Below are 12,070 nucleotides of genomic sequence, written 5' to 3' on the forward strand. Positions count from 1 at the left end.
TAGTCAGTGGTAGGGCATGAAATACAACCTGTCGGCACGTCTCAAAAAAAGTGAAAAACTCATGTTGACCTTTTGACTGTCGAACTGCTTGTGTCGACCTTCTAACCCTGTCAACCATAGCAATGCCAACCTATTTCAGGTGTCAACCTAAGCCCTATCGAAATCTGACAAGAGTAAATAAACCAATGTGTTTATTGTGCAGATGGCAACTTTTTGAATCAGTGAGATTCTTATTCAAACTCAACCATATACAGTATGATGCAGAAGGCCAAGTGTGTCCAACCACCCAAGGTGTGTGTATTACATAGCTTGGCCACACACCCAAGAGGTATATCTCATATATATTTATTCAATTTAGGCAAAGGTCTGCAACAAGCTGGCTGGTTATTAACACACGGAACTTCTGAATATTGGGGTGCATTACACACAAACAATAAAGAAGATCAAAACTGTTTTTTTTTATAAACACGTGGAGGCCGAACAATCACACACGGCCCTTCTGACAGTATACTATGGGTGCAGTACACACAAACAATGAATAAAGAAGAAAATTGATTTGAATTTTTTTACTTTAATTATTTTTAATGCACAGCTTGTATAATGCTGCGTGGACGCAGAACAGTCACACACAGAACGTGTGGTGCATACTATTGGGGCGCAGTATACACAAAAAAAAAAACAGCAAAATTTATTTTTATATTGTCTTTTTTTTTATGGACGGGGCTTGTATAACACTGTGTGGACCGTGGAGGCAGAACAATCACACACGGCACTTGTTCTGCTTCTGACAGTAGTATATGGTGTATTGGATTGCAGTGTAGCACACCACAGTGACCACACACCACAATGAAAAATAAATGAACAATGAAAAGCTGACTGACAGCCTGTCTGTGTAATATTGTACCCCACTACACTGAGTGACAGCTTGCCTGTGTACTACTGTACCCCACTACACTGGCTAACAGCCTGGCTAACACACGACCAGAGTACAATTACTACAATATAATTAAGTATATTGTATATATAATATACTAGGTGATTCATCGCGCCCTACGGGCGCTCTTCACATCGGCGTAAGGGGCTGCGCCCCCTTAATTTGTGAACGTTTGTACTGTGAGAAATATGGTTAGAATTGTATGAAAGATGCCCTGCATTGCAACTTGAGTTATAGGTGAAATGTGTTAAATAGAGAGCATATAATTTGGAAGGGGGTGTGTATTGTTTTGTTTAATTAAAAAGGGGTTACAGAATAAGAATATACATTGATAGTGTGGAGGGTACAGTGACATTTGTGGGTGTGGGGGTGGGGTGTGTGCGTGCGTGTTGTTGAGGTGTGTGTGTGGGCCATAGTATAGTAGGGTGTTTTTGAGTCAGCGGCTCCCCACTGGCGGAGGTCACGACACAGGAAAACAGGAGGCTGGGTAGTGAAAGGGGTGTGTGGGCATAAGGGGGACTAAAGAGGAGGGTGGGGGACACTGTGCAGCTTCTGCCAGTGGGTGACGGTCCAGCGTGGCAGCACAGGAGTACAGGACGGTGGCCCTGAGTCAGTGTCTCTTCCTACTGGATGGGAGCTAGGGTGCATGAGAGCTGGGCTATAAGGCATGATAGGGTATGTGGGCAACACAGCTTCAGCGACTCCCCAGTGGTGGAAGTTATGGTTCAGGAGAGCAGGAAGCTGGTAGTGATAGGGGTGTGTGGGTATACGGGGGACTAAAGAGGAGGGTGGGGGACATTGCGGGAGGGGGGGTCGCAAATTGCAGGAGGGGGGTCACAAATCGCGCGGGGGGTGTCACGGGGGTCCCGGGAATCGCGGGAGGGGGGGGTCGCAGGGGTCCTGGGAATCGCGGGAGGGGGGGCGCGGGGGTCCGGGGGGGGGGGTGCTGGCAGAAGGGGACTGCAGGAGTAATGGTGGATGGTGGCTGTGGAGTAATGGTGGATGGTGGGCATGTACTGTAGCCCTGGCTGGGTGGCGGGAGGTGATGTCAAGGGGGTGGAACGTTATACACATGAAAACGTTATACACATAAAACACTGGTCTTTTCCCTGGAGCAGGCGGGTTTGTGTATGCCGCTGGGCGGGAACGTTAGCTACACAGGGGATAAGTGACAGATCTGGCTAAATATATAAGAGATAACCCAGCACACAAACCCCTCTGCAGTCTGCACAGCACAAATTCTTCTGCACTGCACAAAGCCCTCTGCTCTGAGTCTGCACTGCACTGCCACAAACCCCTCTGCTTTGAGTCTACACAGCACTGCCACAAACCCCTCTGCACAGCAGAAATCCCTCTGCACTGCACAACACTCCTCTGCACTGCACAAACCTCTCTAGTCTGCACTGCACAACACCCCACTGCACTGCACAGCACCCCTCTGCACTGACTGCACTGCACCCCTCTGCACGACACCCCTAGTCTCCACACTAATGATGAGTCTGACAAGTTCAATACCCCTCCTGCACAATGCCAGACCCGCCACACGCAGAGCTGTGCACAGCTGGAAGTGTGACTGTGAAATGGCACCGAATTCTCGGGACACTGAGCTTTTATAGACTTGGCGTCTCTCGAGAATCCGATGCCAGATTCCCGCGTTCGCCCGCACTTGGGTTTCCGAACAAAGGCGGAAACGTGCAAGCGCGGGTCGTGGACGTCGAGTCGGGCTGTAATCGGAGAGGATCGGATTCTGGAGAATCCGGACCGCTCATCTCTACTTTCTACAGGTCATCAATACACCAGTCATCTTTCGTGAGGACTGATGTTAGGTCCTGTGAGTTATGGTAGTAATGTTGACATTTAATTTTACATTTTTTCCTGTTACAAATATGTCTGTCTGTGAGATGGTGATATGCCACTGTCAATGAGACAGGGATGAGCTGCTGTCACTAAGGCGGGGATGTGCTGCTGTCATTGAGGCAGTTATGTGCTGCTGTCAGTGAGGTGGTGATGTGTTCCTGCTGTCAGTGAGGCTGAAATGTGGTTCTCTAAGTGAGCCAAGGATGCTGTCAGTGAGAGATCAGTGAGATGGGGATATGCTGCTGTCATTGAGGCAGGGATGAGCTGCTGTCATTGAGACAGATATGTGATGCTGTTAGTGATGCAGTGATGTGCTGCTGTCAGTGAGATATCAGTGAGGCAAGGATATGCTGCTGTCAGTGAAGCAGTTATTTGTTGCTGTCAGGGACACAGTGATGTGCTGCTGTCAGTGAGGCAGGAATGTGCTTCTTTTAGTGAGGCAGGGATGTGCTGCTGGCAGTGAGGAAGAGATGTGCTGCTGGCAGTGAGGTAGGGATGTGCTGCTATCAGTGAGGTAGGGTTGTGCTACTGTCAGTGAGACAGGGATGAGCTGCTGTCAGTGAGGTGGGGATGAGCTGCTGTCAGTGAGGTGGGGATGTGCTGCTGTCAGTGAGTCTCGAATGTGCTGCTTTTAGTGAGTCAAGGATGTACTGTTGTCAGTGAGGCAGGGATGTGCTTTATTTAGTGAGGCAGGGATGTGCTGCTGGCAGTGAGGCAGTGATGTGCTGCTGGCAGTGAGATACTGTATCAGTGAGGCAGGGATGAGCTGCTGTCAGTGAGGCAGCGATGTGCTGCTGTCAGTGAGGCAGGGATGTGCTGCTTTCAATGAGGCAGGGATATGCTGCTGTCAGTGAGCCGGGGATGTGCTGCTGCCAGTTAGGTGGGGATGTGCTGCTGTCAGTGAGGAAGGGATGTGCTGCTGTCAGTGAGGAAGGGGTGTGCTCTTGTCAGAGAGGCAGGTCTGTGCTGCTGTCAGTGAGGCAGGGATGTGCTGCTGTCAGTGAGGCAGGGATGTGCTGCTGTCAGTGAGGAAGGGATGTGCTGCTGTCAGTGAGGAAGGGATGTGCTGCTGTCAGTGAGGCAGGGATGGGCTGCTGTCAGTGAGGCAGGGGTGTGCTGATGTCAGTGAGGCAGGGATGTGCTGCGGTCAGTAAGGCTGGGTTGTGCTGCTGTCAGTAATGCAAGGATGTGCTGCTGTCAGTGAGGCAGGGATGTGCTGCTGTCAGTGAGGCAGGGATGTGCTGCGGTCACTAAGGCAGGGTTGTGCTGCTGTCAGTGAGGTGGGAATGTGCATCAGAAACGATGTCCATTGATCAGTTCTGTCAAAATGGAAAAAATACCCGACGCGTTTCATCATAAATGACTTCTTATGGGGTACTGATTCCGAACCATCAAGGTAGACTTACTCAGTGGCTGCGAACAGGGAGAAAACCATTTTATTGCGAGTGATTGCGTAGGGTTTTCCCCGTGTTCGTGGCTGCGACCATATTCGGAGCTGTGCACAGAGGCGGAGGGAGAATATGGCCCTAGATACCTCCCTCAGTATGCTGCATACTAAAGAATTATGGCATTAAGTAAATTAGACTTTTTTTTTGCTTTCTGTTAGTAACGCGTGACCCCAATGTACATTTTTCCATGTTTTGAAGATATATAAAAATGATCTATACGTCTATCCGCAAAATTCTATTTGAAGTGGCTGTTCCTCCTGCCCTAATTTCCTTTGCCACCTGATGCCGGTCAGGGCTTACCACTTCATTTATACTCTGATAGAACAGCAATGAATCTCCCCCAGGTTTCATTTCTCCGAGAGGTCATCTGCAGGGTTATAAATCAGCCGCCCCCTCTTCTCCCCAATGACATCAGCGCAATAAAATCCTTAAGACCTGAGCTGGGGAAAAAAGGAGCCGAGAGTACAGATGCCCCAATAAGGAAACCAGGAGATTAATGTCTAGATCTGCCAGGCCTGAATAGTTAGGTTCTAATTACAGTTCTGGAGGCGTAGAAGCCAAGGAAAATACACATGAAGGAGGCTGGAGAGGAAGCCGGGAGAGACCTCTCACCTGTTCCTTGTTATACAATGTACTAGACATTTTACAGCCATCTTTACTGCCCGCTCTGTGTTCCTAAAATCTGACTTATTTCTCAGCATAACAAGAAATGTGCTTTTCATTTTCTGCCTGCCAGGCCGGCCTCACCTCGAGTCAACCTCTACGCCTGGGAAAAGAAAGCAGGCGGCAAAATGCAAGGGTTGTCTGCAACCCAGCCATCGCCACCGGCAGCCTTATATCCTGCCTCGGCCACCAGGAAAACAGTATTACCCCAGTATGACCAGCAGGCCGTCATTGCTCCAATGACTTGGCTTCTGTTGGCTGGTTCACATGCTGCGCCTCTCTACTGTGACCAACATTTATATAGGACGGGGCTACATCATGCACATAGGACATTATTCAGGTCCGCTTGGCCGGCCACGGCGGATGTTTAGTGTTTATCTATGCGCATTTCTGCGCATGTGCATGCACCCAACGTGAACAAACTGTTAGCTGTGTCTTTGCGGGTGGAGGGCAGTGCGGGGGGTAGGCTGGCTCATTAGCATATGGAAATGCACAGCATTTTGTGGGCGTTCTCATGCTAATGAGGCCGTGACGGACATGCGGGGGGGGGGGCTGGCAGCTGACATAACCGGATGTCAGCTGCCCGCCCACTTTCCCCCGAGTGTACACACATATATAAAGTTGCCTAACCTTATATATGCGTGCACCTTCCACATCTTTCGATGGTCGGCGACCATCGAAAGATGTGCTGAGGCCCCAGTGGCATGCAAATGGGTGTTTATGTTAAAACATCCATTCGTAGTCATTGAAAATGTATGCAACTTTCCAATGGTTCCAATTGGCATTTCAATGGTTAAGACAATTCACATGAATTGAAATCAAATACAGCTGCTTCTAATGGTTCTATTTAAAATTGTGATTTTGGTTGTATTGAGGTTCTATTTTCAAATCGGCATTTATGAGCTGTTCCTATTGAGGGCTATGGGGAAGTTCAGATCTATTTGAAGTTCTTTTTATGTGTGAAGTCAAATTAAGTGTTGATTTTGAAGGAATTTTTAGTTTTTTTTTTTTTTTTCTTTAGTGATTGTCAAATGCACCAAATCACTTCAAAATTACCTCAAAATGGACTTAAAAGTGACATTTAGCAAATATACCCCATGATGTCACACTATGCCCATGAAGTCACAGTACACTCATGAAGTCACTTCTACGCACATGAAGTCCCCCAACACCCAACTTCAAACAGTCGCCGCCCAATCAATCTCCGCTGCCGCTTCACCACACGGACTGAAGGCACAGGGATCAGACAGCTGATCCCTGCACTGGGGGAAGCTGTGTCCTGTGAAGGACACAGCTCCATCTACCCCTGTTGCCGCTGCTGCTCCGGGGCTGGGAGCAGGGGAGCTGTCCCAACACTGGGGCACATTACTACAGTAACATAAACGGAAAATTGGTCTTTTTATACAATGGATACTGTATGAATACAGTATATTTAATATATATTTAATATTTAACAGTACAGATGGGGTGACATTCTATGCTTTGCGCTAAATGCGCATGTTTTTTTCGCGCACCACATCGCCGCAAATCGCCTTTTTTCAATTCGCACTTTTCAGTCAAAATTCGCTTATTTAATGTGATGCGCATTGGAGGCTGAAAAGTGCGAAGAGGGGCGATTTGCGGCGAAGTGGTGTGCTGTCTTTAGTCCTGAAAATGTGCGATTTGCATGTCTGAAAATCGCACGTTTGCAGGACAGCGCAAAGTTAAAAAAAAAAAACCGAGCGCGGGGTCCCCCGCCCGAGCATAACCAGCCCCGGACTCATTGAGCCGGTGCTGGTGACATAAAATCAGGGTCCCCGACAAATAGGGGTCCCCTTGATTTCATGAAACCAGCACCAGGCTCAAGGTCCGGCGCTGGTTCCCAAAATACGGGGGACAAAATGACTAGGGGTCCCCCGTATTTTAAGAACCAGCACCGGACACAACCAGCCAGCAGGGTAATGCCACAGCCGGGGGAAACTTATTATATAAGCTCCCGCGGCCAAAGCATTAACCCCCTGGCTGGTCAGCATGGGCAGGGGTCCTGGGGAAGTGGGGACCCCCCCCAAATGAAGGGGTCCCCCCCCTCCAGGACTTACCAGCCCATGCTGATAGTCCGGGGCTGTCCCCGATGCCCCTGGGCGGTGGGCATCGGGCTGATGGCTTGTGTAAAAAAAAGAATTAAAACTATTGTTTTATACTGGCGAACTATGAGTCCCAGCAAGCCTACCCCGCATGCTGGGACTTGGAGAACCACAAGTCCCAGCATGCGGGGCATTAAAGGGCCCGCTGGCACTTGTAGTTCAGCAGTACAAAAAATAGTTAACAAAAACACACTGACAAACTGTAAAATAAAAGTTTAATACACACAAAACACACACACACACTGATACTTGAGCACGTAGGTCGGTCCCTGGGTCCTGGGTCCGGGCTCCGGGGCTCCAGGGCAGAAGAGTCCGGTTCCGGGGCCTTGGTCCTGGTTCCGGGGCTGGTCCTGGGGTTCCGGGGCTCCTGGGCTGCAGAATGCGGGGTCCGGGATCCGAGGTAGTCCCCAGGGGTACCTAAGGAAGCAAATCCAACTCACCTGGTCCCCGGTGACGACCTTGGCATCCTCTCCGGTGACAGCGCTGCTCCCATCTGGTACCCGGCTCGCAGGACTTTGACAGGCGCAGAAATGTTTCCTCCTCGGCGTCTCTGCACAGAATGATTTCTTGGCCAATCAGGAGCCGAGAAAGTCGGCTCCTGATTGGCCAGAAATCATTCTGAATACAGACGCCGAGGAAGTAAAATCTCTGCGCATCTAGAGCAGAGATGTTTCCTCCTCGGCGTCTCTAGTTAGAATGATTTCTGGCCAATCAGGAGCCGACTTTCTCGGCTCCTGATTGGCCAAGAAATCATTCTGTGCAGAGACGCCGAGGAGGAAACATTTCTGCGCCTGTCAAAGTCCTGCGAGCCGGGTACCAGATGGGAGCAGCGCTGTCACCGGAGAGGATGCCAAGGTCGTCACCGGGGACCAGGTGAGTTGGATTTGCTTCCTTAGGTACCCCTGGGGACTACCTCGGATCCCGGACCCCGCATTCTGCAGCCCAGGAGCCCCGGAACCCCAGGACCAGCCCCGGAACCAGGACCAAGGCCACGGAACCGGACTCTTCTGCCCTGGAGCCTGGACCCAGGGACCGACCTACGGGCTCAAGGTAGGTAAGTATCAGTGTGTGTGTGTTTTGTGTGTATTAAACTTTTATTTTACAGTGTGTCAGTGTGTTTTTGTTAACTATTTTTTGTACTGCTGAACTACAAGTGCCAGCGGGCCCTTTAATGCCCCGCATGCTGGGACTTGTGGTTCTCCAAGTCCCAGCATGCGGGGTAGGCTTGCTGGGACTCATAGTTCGCCAGTATAAAACTATAGTTTTAATTCTTTTTTTTACACAAGCCATCAGCCCGATGCCCACCGCCCAGGGGCATCGGGGACAGCCCCGGACTATCAGCATGGGCTGGTAAGTCCTGGAGGGGGGGGGCCTCTTCATTTGGGGGGGTCCCCACTTCCCCAGGACCCCTGCCCATGCTGACCAGCCAGGGGGTTAATGCTTTGGCCGTGGGAGTTTATTTAATAAGTTTCCCCCGGCTGTGGCATTACCCTGCTGGCTGGTTGTGTCCGGTGCTGGTTCTTAAAATACGGGGGACCCCTAGTCATTTTGTCCCCCGTATTTTGGGAACCAGCGCCGGACCTTGAGCCTGGTGCTGGTTTCATGAAATCAAGGGGACCCCTATTTGTCGGGGACCCTGATTTTATGTCACCAGCACCGGCTCAGTGAGCCTGGGGTTGGTTATGCTCGGGCGGGGGACCCCGCGCTCGTTTTTTTTTTTTTTTTAACCCTATGTTTTATTTTTTACAGCAGAACCCTGCACAGAACATTGCGATCTGTGCAGGGTTCTGGCTAATTCGCCAAACAGACCCTGGTCTGAAATAAGTGCGATAATTAGGCACCTAAAAAATGCGATGTGCAAATGCGCATTGCATTAAATAAGCGACTTCTATACTTTTGTATTGGAAAACATCTGGATGCGATAAAAATGTGAATTAATCTCGCACTTTTACTCAGCATACCTTAACGCACATAATATGCGATTTCAGTCCCTTAACGCATCACATTAAATTGGCGATTTTAAGGAAAAATGCGATATCGCCATTTTCTGCTCTAATTAACGCAAAAAAAGCCAAATCGCAGTCCATAGAATGTCACCCATGGTCTATAGTATAGGCTGTTTATTAAACATATCATAACAAACAAATAAATACACAAACATAATAGAACCAGTACTGCACTTTATAAGCTTACAATCTCCCACTTTATGGTAAGGCTCCTGTCTCTACCTCCTGGCAGCTGCTCTCTGGTCCATTGTGATATTTGAGGGCTCAGTTCCACACATACAGTAAATGTGGTAGAAGAAGCTGAAACCAGATGTGGTCAGCATGCTGGTGGTCAGTAAGGGTAATGGTATGTACACACGGTGCGATATGGGCTATAGATTTTGACTATGTAAAATTAATTGCAAGATAGTGTGTGCCCTCATCTGATCCCAATCGATCCTGATTCGTGACACCCTGCAGCATCGGAATCAAAAGTAGAAATAGACTGGCAATCAAACTCAACGTACTGTATTTCTGCAAAGTCGGAACCGCTCCCCCTTCCCCCCCGCTGTTCCTTCCCGCCAGCCGATGCTGGCACTCTGCCGATATCGAATCGATATCGATTCGATGCCAGGTCAGAGCTGCATAAAGCTGCATAACCAGCTTAGACAGTTATAAGAGTCCAGCGCGTTCCATGATTCTCAGTGTGCATACATTGTTTTCAGCTGTAGCTTTCACCTTTTCCTTTGTACAGATGCCGAGCTGAAAGCTCACATTAAGAGCAGAAACTAAACTCCAGGCATATAGGTCAGACCGTATCTCTCCTGCATTCAGATGGCAGGATTACAGGATTACAGCGCCTTACTGTTACTGCAGACTAGCTGCTGCCTGTGTTGAAGTCGCTCCTGCAGACGTTTGCTTTTTGTATTTGGGGTGATCTATTTGCATTAAGCCTGAAGAACGTTTATTGCAGTTCCTGTTTTTTTTCTTTTTTGCAGACTAATAATGTGCTTCTATCGCTGTTATGACACAATGGTTCGCTTGGCTGGATCACACATGGGGAAGAGGGCAGAGAACCGTGCAGCTGTCAGCTACTAATACATTCAAATGGCATATTTACTGGAAGCATTGCGTATCGAAGATGAGTCACCTAGCAACTGTGTACTGGCTTTTTGACGGTAGAAGATATGCGGCTGTTGGCAAACATGGTGGCACAATGGTTAGCATCGCTGCCTATCTGTACTGTGACTATGGATACACGACTTACATAACTAATTCAGACTAAAGACTCCCATCCACTAATGCGACATAAAGCAGGCAAGCCCTCCCAACTCACCGACAGCTGCTGGGCGGCAGGACTGCGTATCATATGCGATCCCATTCTTGGCCAAGGCTGCAATAAATATTCATGGCACCCATGACGATCTACAATTCCAATCTGAGTTACACAAGAGCTCGCCTCGTTACAGGAGCTCGGAATCAGACGAAAAGCGGCCAATTGCACTAGTGGATGGGGGCCTTTATATTCCTCTATGCCGCATATCTGTTTGGGTATACCTGGATATTTGTACATATTCTAAATCCCCTCCCGCCATACATTACTGCAGGCTTGCCTACCCTCCCGGAATGGCTGGGAGCCTCCCGAAAATTGGGTCCTTCTCCCGGCCCCCTGGGAAGGTGGGCAAGTCTCCCGCTTTTTGGTGATTGCCCCCGCTCCCCCTTTGCCCGCTGGTTTAATTAATGTAAAATCGCGGGTCCGCGGGGAAGGGGTGGGGCTTTACTGACACGATTGCGGCATTTCGCGTCATTAAAGCCCCGCCCCCTCTCCACTGCCCACAAATCACCGCATTTTCCAGCATGGGGGGGCGGGGCCAAGTGATGTCAGCCTTGCCCCGCCCCCCTGACGTGTTGCCTCTCCGGGCTTCTCCCGGAGAGGTAAAATCCAAAGTAGGCAAGTATATATTACTGCGACTTCTCCCCTAATGGCAGGATTGCATGCGATATATCGAATGTGGTCCTTTGGTATGTGACATCGCATGTGATCCCATTTTCCACTGTCTGGAGGCTGTCCGAGTCGAAGGTCGGATGTGCATGGAACCGTGCATCGGATTGGATCGGATGTCAAACGAACGATCCTTTGGAATCGGGTGAAAAGTGACAAATCGGAGGAACAGGTGGAATTGCCAGCGAAGTTGGGGCTGGTGCATTTGTGACTACTCTGTGACAAGTGGATGGCGAGGGGCTTTTCAGCCAGCTCTGAACACAGATTAAGATCCAAATTCATTTTTTGCAATGAAGTCATCTTATAATGATCATTGAATCAGGTCTATATAAAAAATAGATATGGACTCTCGAATAAATGACCATAAAAAGTAAACTGTTTTCTTGTCCATCCTAAGGGCGCTATCCTATTAGCCCAATGTGTTTTTGGGCATGAAAAAAAAATGGCCGGATATTGTGATTAATGAGCGATGGTTATTTCATGTCCTCAGTATATTTCTTCGTATGAGCTAGCAATGTCCTGTGTACAGCTCACAACTGCCCTCTGTAGGTGCGGTGTGGTACAAAAGGATGACATCATCACATCATACTTGTCCACCCTCCTGGCAGCTGTGAGAGGCTTCTGATTTATAGGGTAGTCCCTGCTTCCCTGATAGATTAGACAGCTCTCCTGCATCTTGATTGCTTCCTAGTGAAGAGGACAGAATTGTATGTTACTCACCAGCAACCCGTGTGATCCATGGAAAGTGGTTGGGGTATAATAACTGGCTAACATCATTTAGCCTTGCCCCCTGACAGCAGTTATGTGTTAGGGGTGTGGCCTAAAGCCCATGTTTCCCCATGTTGGGATGGGTCCCAATGCAAAGACTATTCATCCTAGGCCCCTGAAGTGCCCTGCAGTGTAGGTAAGTATGCGCCACATAACACAGTGTCAACAACAACACTACACTGTGTACAAAATGGCCATTGTGTACATCTGCCATACCTCCCAACAGTCCCGTTTTTCGCTGGACCGTCCCGGTTTTTTGGGATGGTCCCGCACCCCGCCCGGGGCCTGCA

This window comes from Crinia signifera, chromosome 3, assembly GCF_055691185.1.
Source record: "Crinia signifera chromosome 3, ASM5569118v1, whole genome shotgun sequence".
NCBI lineage: Eukaryota > Metazoa > Chordata > Amphibia > Anura > Myobatrachidae > Crinia > Crinia signifera.